This window comes from Somniosus microcephalus, chromosome 18, assembly GCF_052327205.1.
Source record: "Somniosus microcephalus isolate GS21.2 chromosome 18, FLI_Smic_1.0, whole genome shotgun sequence".
Lineage (NCBI taxonomy): Eukaryota > Metazoa > Chordata > Chondrichthyes > Squaliformes > Somniosidae > Somniosus > Somniosus microcephalus.
This window is the reverse complement of record NC_141004.1, coordinates 79,502,877-79,515,570: the sequence shown is the minus strand read 5'-3', so window position 1 is coordinate 79,515,570 and position 12,694 is coordinate 79,502,877. Positions and strand designations below refer to the sequence as shown.

The 12,694-nt window shown below is 48.7% G+C and overlaps 1 pseudogene across 1 annotated transcript in view; it reads left to right on the top strand.

Annotated features, from left to right (window-relative positions):
- LOC147105400 (cryptochrome-1-like) overlaps positions 1 to 12,694 on the top strand; it is a 91,200-nt pseudogene that overhangs the window by 61,396 nt on the left and 17,110 nt on the right. Inside the window, exon 8 of the transcript XR_015081750.1 lies at positions 5,009 to 5,150. The product of XR_015081750.1 is annotated as a cryptochrome-1-like (transcript). The remainder of the gene's footprint in view (positions 1 to 5,008; positions 5,151 to 12,694) is intronic.

Below are 12,694 nucleotides of genomic sequence, written 5' to 3'. Positions count from 1 at the left end.
AGGTGCCCTGTATAATTGTTGTAACAAAAGCTAACATACCATTTGCTTTCCTAATTGCTTGCTGTACCTGCGTGTTAAGTTTCTGTGATTCATGTACAAGGACACCCAGTTTGCTCTGAATGCAAACATTTCCCAGTCTCTCACCATTCCAAAAATATTCTGCTTTTTTGTTTTTCCTACCAAAGTGGATAACTTCACACTTCCCCACACTGTATTCCATTTGCCATGTTCTTGCCCACTCTGTCAACCTGTCTATATCTCTTTGCAGCCTCTTTGCATCCACCTCATAGCTTACTTTCCCACCTAACTTTGTATCATCGGCAAACTTGGATACGTTGCACTCAGTCCCTTCATCTAAGTCATTAATATAGATTGTAAATGGCTGAGGCCCAAGCACTGATCCTTGTGGTACCCAGCTAGTTACAGCCTGCCAACCCGAAAAAGTCCCGTTCATTCCTACTGTTTTCTGTTTATTATCAAAGGGCTTTCACTGCATACACACTGTTTATTTTTATTTTTCCTGTCTGTCTGCGAAACCTAAACTCGCGGGGGCCTTCTACCCCCAGAGACACACCCGTTAAGCTCTCTTCCCCTGGCCCTCACCTGGCCGTCGGCGACCACAACCACTTTGCAATGTTGCCCTCTCTCACATGACAGCCGTTCTGACTCCGTATTGTTCGAGATCCCTGATAATCCGAAGGACCGCTCCGTACCCACAGACCTAACTACTGGGTGGTATAAATTACCGTACTCACCCCACTTTGTCTGTTGGTCCCGGAACGGTGCCCTTGTTTCGGTACTAGCAGCGGATCCTGCCGACTATGGCAAGTTGTTGTGGAAAGAAACTGTTAAGTCTGTGTGTTATATTGAGAATTACTACACAGACCACAAGAGTAAACTTTAACAGGTCTTTACTAGTTGAAGGTCAGGGCGGAACTGCCCAATAAATCATTACACAGCACTTATATACTGGTGTGGTCACCGTCAGTATTACAGTATACAGCAGCCAAGATAAAGTAGTGCAACTCTTAAAATAGTTCTCTTAAAGGTGGAACGGTTACATACACTACAATCCTCCCTTTTTAGCTTAACAGTATATATGTTCCCCATTAAACATAACATCATAACATATATACACAACTTCATGTAAAAACAGTTCACAGATTCAGTCTCTGCGGCGGCGCCTCCTGCGCTTCCTGACTTGGTCCGGATAACGCCTCGGTGGTGTAGTAGTTCTCGGTGGTGTAGTAGTTTTCGGTGGTGTAGTAGGTTCGTTTGGCAAGGTCGATTCGGCTTGAATGCCAGTGTCGAGTTCATCTGGTTGCAGTATCACCGGATCGGAGGTAGATACTATGGGTATCTCTGCTTCATCATTAGGCGTATAAAGTTGTGGTGTAGATTGTCCCTTTTCGGATGACTCTATGATCTGATCAGCATGGCGCCTTTCAGGGGTCTCTGGTTCTCGTTGCTGGGGTGACTCACCTAATGGTCCTTCACTGGACTTAACAGCTTGAACTTTCGTAACTTCAGAACCAGCAGTGTTGACTTCTAAAGGCTCGAGTACCTTGGGAAGTTTTTCTGCTTCCAGACTGATTTGGCTCAGTTCGGAGGGACCACCTGCGTGACCTGGTAGGGGTGATAATAGTTCAGATGAGTCATCATCTTCTGCTTCCTCTCTATTGTCTTCTATTTCCTCCATCACTTCAGCTTTTGCCTCTGCCGCCAATTCCCTGAGTGGCTTATTACTGCTGACACTGCTCACAAAAGGGTGCTCTTTCTTTGCATTCATCTCTTGCTCAAAACGGCGAATCATTTGTTCTAATTGCTGTTGTAGTTTGAAATTGAATTGAGTTCGAGCCCGGTGTTCCTCAGAAATGTGTATGTCTGTAGACTGGACAGACTCAGAATTCTCTGTCAACCTATGTTGTTCAGTGGAATTCTGTTCTGATACTTTGTTCTCTTCTGAAGCATTTATGCACTCCTTCGTTTTTCCATCATTAGTCTGCAAGTCCATTTTAGACTTGTCTTTTGCACATGGGCTGGTCTTACCATCATCAGTTCCAGAGTCTGAGCTGATTGTCTTCACCGAGTTCTCACTCTCTGCTTTGTCACTGTCACTGCTGCATATGCCCTCATCCAATATTCTGGACAATCGTTCAGGTTTGACATCTTTTCTTTTTCCGGAATCTACCGTCATTGCTTTTAGGGAGTGCCAGTCCATATTTATTTTCCTGATCCACTCCCGTCCCAGAAGTGGTGGACCTCCCTCAGGTAGTACATATAAGTCCATTCCTTGGTGTTCTTTGCCCTTGTGTCTCACCTTGACTTTTATCTTTCCGATGGGGTATACTCTTTGCCCCGTGTATGTCTGCAATACTATCTCCGTATCCCGTAGGGGAATATGTGTGAATAACTTTTTGTAATCTTGCTTATTCATGACCGTCAACGCCGATCCGGTGTCCAATTCCATCTTCACGTGGACTCCTGCTATCTGCAGTGTGACCCAGATAGTTTGTCGGTCAGCTTCCTTACTCACATTGTGAATTCTCAGACTACCCAGTTCCTTGCTGTTGGAGTCTGAATCCAAATTCTGTTCATCCGAACTCTTCTCAGCCACCTTATGTACCTTTCTGCACTTTTCCTGCGGTGACTTTTTGTTGCTGGTCTTCTTTCCTGACCGGCATACTTTAGCTATGTGACCAAGCTTGCCACATTTTCTACATTCCTGGTTTTTAAACCAGCATTGGTTCTGATCGTGTGTTGTCTTCCCACAACGATAACATTTCGTTGTACCCGAAGCCATTTGATCTACGCTGAGTGCCGCTGCCTTCAACTGCATTTCCGCAGTGCCTCTCGCTGCGGCTTCGTGCGATGCTGCAATAGTGACAGCCTTATCAAGTGTAAGATCATTCTCTTCAAGCAACCGCTTTTGTGTTCCTTCTTTCGACAATCCACACACGAATTTGTCTCTCAGTGCCTCTGTCAGTCTTTCCCCAAACTGACAGTATTTCGCTAGCTTACGCAGTTCAATTAAGTACTCCGCGTTGCTTTCCTCTTTCAGTTGCGTTCTCGCATAAAATTTAAACCGTTCCGCTAACATCAGCGGTGTGGGGTTCAAATGATTTTTCAGGACAGCAACAATATTAGCGAAAGTCTGATCCGTCGGTTTAGCTGGTGACAGAAGATGCTTCAATAGCCCGTATGTCTTCGCACCCATTGAGTTTAGTAAGGTTAGTGCTTTATCTTCATCTGATATTTTATTTGCCTTACAATATATCTCTATGCGTTCTACATACGTGGCCCAATCTTCAACATCGGGATCGAAATCGTTGATGGTACCACGCTTAGGCATCCTCGCAATCTTCTTGAGAGACAAAAGGAAATTTTTCTTTTCTTTTTTTTTTCAAAATGGCAGTTTCCCGCGCTCGTCTTCTTCCCCGCCTACGAAAATGGCGGCTTCCCGCGCTCGTCTTCTTCCCCCGCCTACGAAAATGGCGGCTTCCCACGTTTGCCTTTCTCCCCCGCTGGCTGTAACGGCGATTGCCGATTTGCTGCGTTCGCCCTCCCCAGCGGTTTTCAATCGTGCCTCCCAGCCCCTCTTGCAGTCCGGTCCTTTCCCCCCGGCTGCGGCTGAGTTCTCTGCGTTTTTTTTTTAAATTTTTATTCCGCGTCTTACGCTGTCCCGGTCGCTGCGCTTCGCGGCCTCGGTAGTTGCCCGGCCTTTTTCACCGGTCGCGGTCGAGCTCTCTCTCGACGCTGTTGCGTCTCCCAACCCGCCTATAGCTCGGTCTCTCACACCGGCTGCGTTTGCATTCACCGCGGCTTCCGTGCCTTACGCTGCCCCAGTCTCGGCGCCTCTGGCCCCGACTTCTGTCCGGCTCTTTTCCCCGGCCGTAGTCGAGTTCTCCGCCCTTATATCCTCCGTTTTTTTTATTTTCTCCCCTACTCACAGTCAACGTGGCCGACTTGCTTCTCATCGCTGATCGGCTCACCCACCACCGTGATAGAAGGGACGATCACTGCCTGTTGCTGATGGAAGGCTTCGTGTCAGAATTCTTCCTTCTTCCTTTGCTCTGCAGACCCGAGTCTTTTCTCAGCAGAATGATGAGGGCGGATGCCTCCTCTCGACGCCCGTTAAACTGCCTTGGATGTATCTCTGCCGCAGGGTAAGATCGTACTCGTCGCCATTGTTAAGTCTGTGTGTTATATTGAGAATTACTACACAGACCACAAGAGTAAACTTTAACAGGTCTTTACTAGTTGAAGGTCAGGGCGGAACTGCCCAATAAATCAATACACAGCACTTATATACCGGTGTGGTATTACAGTATACAGCAGCCAAGATAAAGTAGTGCAACCCTTAAAATAGTTCTCTTAAAGGTGGAACGGTTACATACACTACAGAAACCACTCGGAGTCTCGGGTAGGCTGTGATATGAGAGAAATTTTATTACAAGCGTGCAGGGGAGAGCCTTCAGCGCACCAAAGTCTCAAATTTACAATGGTTGTCGCAATATATTTATACATAATCAATCTGCTACCGATAATTGTTCATCAATTAATTACCGATTACGTAGGCTTTGGCAGATGCTTGCCGCTATCTCAACTATCCCGGACCCAAGGTCCTTACATCTGCCTTTCTGCAGTTTTGTTTATCTTATCCAGCCTCCAGTTACCATTATCTTTGTTCATTGTTCCTGATTCAAGGTTTCGTGGAGAAACTTTATTACAACTACTGCTAATGTTAAATGCTGACACTACGCTTTGGTCTGATTTTGGTCAAGTTTCCCATCATATCTTGCAGTTACAGTTACATTTTAATAGCCTGGCTTCTAACGCAACTATAATACACATTTAACGGTTATCCAAACCTACAGGTTACCCCATCAGCTTTCACTGCATACACACTGTTTATTTATTTTTTCTTCAAGTTCTTTTAATTTTGAACATTCAGAACTACTTCCCAATCCATTGTTTGCTCCAACATTATTCCTAACATTTCACTACGGGTATTTGAGGGGCTGCTTTTGGATGCTGACTGGAGTGTAAATGCTGGCAGCTGGATGTGGCTCCTCCTTCCAGCGGTTCTTTCACTGGTATTGTCCCGTTGGCTTTGGACACAGAACAGACCTCAGTGGAGACTATGTAAGGTAAGTGCCTGGCTGATTTTGATTCTGTTTTGATAAATGGTTAAGTACGTTAGCACAAGTGAAGAATTGTGGAGCTTGTATTTGCCTTTTCCTGAACTGCTTGGGAATTTGTGGGTAATATTGGAGCCATAAGAAATCGGGGTGCAGATTTTTCTTGGATTTTTGAAGTCTCACATTTTTGAGAATTTTTTAAAACCCATAATATCAGACATTTTACAGCTGAAATACCAAACAGCAACTTATTTTTATGTTTTTGCAAGTTCAGAAAAACTCACCACATAATCCCAAGGCACCACAAACAGCTGAAACTGTTCATACAAAGAAGGAGAGTTTCAAAAAGCGTGTGTCGATCAGTTCACAAAAGTTAAAACACTCTCGATGTGGAGTGAATAAAATTATTCTGATGTAATTCCTTTTTCTGTTGGGTATGTGATATGACGACTTATTGCAAGCCTATTTCTTTTTGCTCCCCCCTGTATATTGGGTTATATCGGTTCACAGTGTACGGCACCCGCTGATTCTACTGCAGAGCTGTGCAGCGGTGAGATGCTGCACTGAGTTGTGTCTTTTACTAACACAGAAGCAAAATACTGCGGATGCTGGAAATCTGAAATAAAAACAGAAAATGCTGGAAACACTCAGCAGGTCAGGCAGCACCTGTGGAGAGAGAAACCGAGTTAATGTTTCAGGTCGGTGACCTGACCGTTCTGGTCGGAGGAGTGTAAAGTAATTAGGTGGGCAGTGTGAGAGTGGCTAAGGAGCGTCTTGAAGTGGATTGAACTGCTTGTGTTCAGGGTTTGAATGATGGTGCCACTGCCAGTGCTGGTCATGCTTTGCCTCCATGGTCCATGGAAAGTAGATGGGACTGGGGGACCATTGTTATGATGGCATGGGGCGGGCAGGATCAGGGGGTGGTGGCGGAAGAGAAAGCTTGCACAACAACTGATTCGTTTTGATTTATTTTGCATATCTCTATAAAGTCAGCCCATATTTTATCTCTGATTAAATTTATGTCTGTGCGTCTGATTTGGGAGAGTTGGTGTGTGTGTTAGTTTGCTTCAGTGCTAAAGCCAACAAAGAAATCAAAATTGACATTTGCACAGACTGTCTGATCCTATACACAGAGCAGGTCCAAAATCATTGGTATTCAGTCATTGAGTCATAACCTTCGGCAGTAAATGGTATGCTTCACTTGACCTCCCAGCATCTCTAACTCCAAGGATGCCCACTGTGTAGGGGCAATATCTGATGCAATACTAAGCACAAGAAGACTTGGGGGCCAGTCAGGTTTCATGTTCCCTGGAAACCTGAGAGGTCTGGAACCTGTACAGGAGAAATCCGATTACATTTCCTTCTTTCTAGCAGAGATGAACCATTACACCACTATGGGCCTGTTAGATCAGGTTGGCACTAAAGTAGCTCCACCTATTTGGGAAACGGGCACCGCATTTGTGACCTGGTGCTGGTGAACCCTTTTTAAATTCCCCATCCCTCTGTTGGGTGATCACAGTATCGAGCAGCATTGATAGTCTCAGTGCCAATTGCTATAGTAAATGCGGCAAGAGAGGTGTGGTAAACCACTTTTATCGTTCACTATCGTTACACTATGGTTATCACTGTTTATATCGTTACACTATGGTTATCACTGTTTACACTGTTGTATCACTACACAAGGTCACCTCTTGCCACGCTGTTATACCTGGGCTGACCACAGCTGACTCCGCCCATGGCTCCGCCTGCTTGTCCAGGTATAAAGGTGGTCGACTGGCTGGTATTCCTCCTTGTTGGATCCGATCACCCACGAGGGTGGGCTCTGTTATTTAGCCAATAAAAACCTATAGTTACTAACTTAACTCGTCGCTTTTCATGAACTGAATTGATAGGTATATCAATTTTATTGGCTAAATTTTGAAATGTCTACAACGGAGCAGCCAAACGACCAGTCAGACGTACAGCCTCAGCCAAACGGCCATCTACAACAGCCCCAGCAGCCGGCCTGGCTACGAGCCCTCCGGCCGCCGTACCTGGATCTAAACCCACGGGCTGCGAATTCAGCCCTCAACTTCGAACACTGGCTGAGCTGCTTCGAAGCCTACCTGGGAGAATCCGGCGTGCCTCCGGCATCCAAACTAAGAGTTCTGACCGCTCAGGTGAGCCCTAAAGTATTTGCACTCATCCGGGACATTGCCACATACGAGGACGCCCTCAACCTGCTAAAACAACAGTATCGGAGCCCTGTAAACTCAATGTACGCCAGGCATCTCCTAAGATCCCTCTCGCAACAGCCAGGAGAGTCGGTTGATGATTTCTTACGGGCGCTGCAAATACTCGGCAGGGACTGTGACTTTAAAGCCGTAACAGCTGCAGAACATACAGATGGAAACATCCGAGATGCCTTCGTGAAAGGCCTTCGGTCAGACTACTCACGGCAAAGACTGCTGGAATCAAAGGACCTCGACCTGAAAACAGCTGCTATCCTTGCTCGCTCCTTAGAAGTGGCCCATCGGGACCTCGAGGCGTACTCCAGGTACTGTGCTGCGCGACCCTGGGACTCGGGCCCGACCCCGGCCGCAATACCCCTCGCACCGCCGCCTCTGGGACCTACCACAGCGTCGGTGTCCTGGAACCGATCGGGACCGCCACCCCCGGTACCGGCTGCGACATCGGAGCCCCGCGATCGGGCCGCCGGCTGCTTCTTCTGTGGCCAGGCGAAACACCCGAGGGCGCGCTGCCCCTGCAAGAAACGTGACCTGCTCCGACTGCCACAAGAAAGGCCACTTCGCGAAGGCCTGCAGGGGGAAAGCCACAGACGCCAGCAGTGCCTCATGCGAGTTGTGGGGGCGGCCATCTTTCATCAAGGCCACAGATGCCAGTATCCCCTCGTGAGTCGTGGGGGCGGCCATCTTTGATCAAGGCCACCGACGCCGGCAGTGCCTCGTGAGTTGTGGGGGCGGCCATCTTCTCCGCCATTTTATTCAACGTCGTGGGCGCCGCCATTTTGTTCACCACACTCGACCGCCACCTTGTCTCCAGACCTGACCACCGCCTCACCCGCAGACTACAGCAGCTCGCTCAGCCATACACTAGCCTCCGTCACACTTGACCAAGCTCGCCCGCATCACCTGTCCAAGTCCATGATGGACATCAAAGTAAACGGCCACGCCACGACCTGCCTGTTCGACAGCGGAAGCACGGAGAGTTTCATCCATCCAGACACGGTGAGCCACTACTCCCTCACTGTCCGGCCAACGCGCAACCGGATCTCGATGGCATCGAGGTCCCATTCTACAGACATCAGCGGCTACTGTGTTGTGACCCTGTCGGTTAGGGGCATGGAGTATAAAAATTTTAAACTTCTCGTCCTGCCCCAGCTCTGCGCTGCCGTCCTACTAGGGCTGGATTTCCAATCCCACCTTCAAAGTGTCACTTTGGCATACGGTGGACCCCTCCCCCCACTCAGTCTACAACCAGCAGCTTTTAAACCGCCCACCGCGTACCACCTGCGGCCTATCCACCCTCAAGGTCCCGTCCCCCTCCCTGTTCGCTAACCTCACCCGCGACTGTAAACCCGTCGCTACCAAGAGCAGGCGGTACAGCGCCGGGGACAGAGCTTTTATTAGCTCCGAGGTGCAGCGACTCCTGAAGGAGGGCATCATCAAGGGAAGCAACAGCCCCTGGCGTGCCCAGGTCGTAGTCGTTAAGACCGGCGATAAACACCGCCTGGTCATCGACTACAGCCAAACCATAAACCGGTACACCCAGCTGGACGCATACCCCCTTCCCCGCATATCTGATATGGTCAATCAGATTGCACAGTACCGGGTATTCTCTACCATCGACCTTAAGTCGGCCTATCACCAACTCCCTATCCGCCCTGAGGACCGCCAGTATACCGCCTTCGAGGCGAATGGCCGCCTCTACCACTTCCTTAGGGTTCCCTTCGGCGTCACCAACGGGGTTTCGGTCTTCCAAAGGGAGATGGACCGGATGGTTGACCAGAACGGGCTGCATGCCACGTTCCCTTATCTAGATAACGTCACCATCTGCGGCCGCGACCGGCAGGACCATGATGTTAATCTGGAGAGATTCCTCCGTACGGCCCAACGGCTGAACCTCACCTACAATAAGGAGAAATGTGTGTTTAACACCTCGCGCCTTGCCATCCTCGGCTGCGTAGTAGAGAACGGAGTCATCGGCCCCGACCCCGAAAGAATGCGCCCCCTCGTGGAGCTTCCCCTCCCCCACTGTCCAAAGGCGCTGAAGAGAACCCTGGGGCTCTTCGCCTACTATGCCCAATGGGTGCCCAATTATGCGGACAAAGCCAGACCCCTCATGAAGTCCACCTCCTTCCCCCTGACGGCAGAAGCATGCGCAGCCTTCTCCCTCATAAAGGGAGACATTGCTAAGGCCACAGTGCACGCGGTGGGTGAGTCTATCCCTTTCCAAGTGGAGAGCGATGCATCCGACTTCGCCCTAGCTGCAACCCTTAACCAGGCGGGGAGACCTGTGGCCTTCTTCTCAAGGACCCTCCAGGGCCCTGAGATCCGACACTCTTCGGTCGAGAAGGAGGCCCGGGCGATCGTGGAGGCAGTACGACGCTGGAGGCATTACCTGGCAGGCCAACGATTTACCCTCCTCACCGACCAGCGCTCGGTCGCTTTTATGTTTAATAACAAGCTGAGGGGCAAAATCAAGAACGACAAGATCTTGAGGTGGAGAATCGAGCTCTCCACCTACGATTATGATATCTTGTACCGGCCTGGTAAACTGAACGAACCCCCAGATGCTCTATCACGAAGTACATGCGCCAACGCGCAAATTGATAGACTGCAGACCCTCCACAACGACCTCTGCCACCCCGGGGTCACCAGACTTTACCACTTCATTAAGGCCCGCAACCTGCCCTACTCCATCGAGGAGGTCAGGACCATGACCAGGAACTGCCAAACCTGTGCCGAATGCAAACCGCATTTCTTTAGGCCGGACAGAGCAAGCCTGATCAAGGCCACCCGCCCCTTCGAGCGCTTGAGCATCGATTTTAAGGGGCCCCTCCCGTCCTCTGACCGTAATGTGTACTTCCTCAACATTATTGATGAGTACTCCCGTTTCCCCTTTGCCTTCCCCTGCCCAGACATGACCAGTACCACGGTCATCAAATGCCTGAACGACCTCTTCGCCTTGTTCGGGTTCCCGAACTATATACATAGCGACCGGGGCTCATCCTTCATGAGCGAGGAACTTCGCCAGTTCCTACTAGCGAGAGGTATTGCTGCAAGCAGGACCACCAGCTACAATCCCCGAGGGAACAGCCAGGTGGAAAGAGAGAACGCGACTGTCTGGAAGGCCGTTCTCTTAGCCTTAAAGTCTAAGGGCCTCCCAACCTCTCGCTGGCAGGAAGTCCTCCCGGCAGCGCTGCATTCCATCCGGTCACTGCTTTGCACTGCCATTAACGCCACCCCCCATGAACGAATGTTTGTTTTCCCCAGGAAGTCGACTACGGGAACCTCGCTACCAACATGGCTGACTTCTCCGGGGCCCGTCTTGCTGTGAAAGCACGTGAGGGCCCATAAAACGGACCCCCTGGTCGAGAGGGTGGACCTCCTGCACGCCAACCCCCAGTACGCCTATGTGGCATACCCAGACGGGCGGGAGGACACAGTCTCCTTACGAGACCTCGCACCTTCGGGCACCCCTGAGACACCACCGTTACCCCCCACCACCCCCCCAAATCCAGCCCAGGTAGACGGCATGCCGGAACCCCACGAGCCTTCGCCGACCACGCAGACACCAGCATTAACATCGGATACTGCACCACCGCCGCCGCTGCTGCGCCGATCAGAAAGGCTTACGAGGCCTCCGGACAGACTGACATACCCGAACTGGTAGTACACTTCACCCCGCCGGACTCAAATTTAAACAAGGGGTGAATGTGGTAAACCACTTTTATCATTCACTATCGTTACACTATGGTTATCACTGTTTATATCGTTACACTATGGTTATCACTGTTTACACTGTTGTATCACTACACAAGGTCACCTCTTGCCACGCTGTTATACCTGGGCTGACCACAGCTGACTCCGCCCATGGCGCCGCCTGCTTGCCCAGGTATAAAGGTGGTCGACTGGCTGGTATTCCTCCTTGTTGGACCCGATTACCCACGAGGGTGGGCTCTGTTATTTAGCCAATAAAAACCGATAGTTACTAACTTAACTCGTCGCTTTTCATGAACTGAATTGATAGGTATATCAAGAGGTCATTACGCACGTGTGTGTAAATCATCAGGTTCAATTACCTCCTCTGTGACTATTCAGCCTTTAGATAGGGCGTTTATTGCATCAATTTCTGCTGCATTTGCTCATGGCCTAAACAAAGCTATAGTTACGGCCCAAGTTAATGGGTTGGAAGTGAAGGCCCTTATAGATACGGGCAGTACCGAGAGTTTTATAAGTCTTCAGTTTGCAAAGGAGAAGCATTTGAAAATTTTGCCTGTTTCCTATCAGGTGTGTATGGCTCAGACGACTCTCACTTCACAAGTAGCTGGTTGTTGCCTTGTGAAATTGATTCTTCTAGGTAATACGTATACTGATATACGTCTATCTGTTTTGCCTAATCTCTGTGCGGATATTTTGATTGGTCATGATGTGCTTTAGTTACACGAGAGTCTCAGTCTTTCATTTGGAGGGACTAAGCCACCTTTATCTATTTGTGGATTAACCTCTTTATCCATTTCTCCATTATCACTTTTTTCCAATTTGATGCCGGATTGTAAGCCAATTGCTACCAAGTCAAGAAGGTATAGCAGTCAGGATAGAGAATTTATTAATTCTGAAGTTCAACGTCTCTTATTGGAAGGAATCATTGAACCTAGTTGTTCGCCTTGGCGGGCACAGGTAGTTGTCACGACTAACGAGAGACATAAGAAACGAATGGTGATAGACTATTCCCAAACTATTAATAGGTATACTCAATTAGATGCGTACTCTTTGCCTAAGATTGATGAGCTTATCAATAAAGTATCTCAGTATAAGGTTTTTAGCACTATTGACCTAAAGAGTGCTTATCAGATTCCTATTGTTAAGAAGGATCAACCATATACGGCCTTTGAGGCTGGTGGAAAGCTGTATCAGTTTTGCCGAATACCATTTGGTGTTACTAATGGTGTTGCTTGTTTTCAACGGGCAATGGATGCTTTTATAAGTGATAACTCTCTCTCTGACACCTTTTCATATTTAGATGACATCACGGTGTGTGGCAAATCAAGGGTGGAGCATGATTCTAATTTAGAAAGATTCCTTCAAGCTGCGGAAAAAGTTGGTTTAACTTTCAATAAAGAGAAGTGTACCTTTTCGACCACTGAGGTAAATCTACTGGGGTACATTATCTCGGGAAACAAGATTAAACCAGACCCAGAATGTCTGCGACCATTGATTGATTTACCTTGTCTTACTAATTCTAAGGCTTTGCAACGAGTTGTTGGACTGTTTTCTTACTATTCTAATTGGATTGCAAATTTTTCACAGAAGATCCGGCCTCTTATTCGG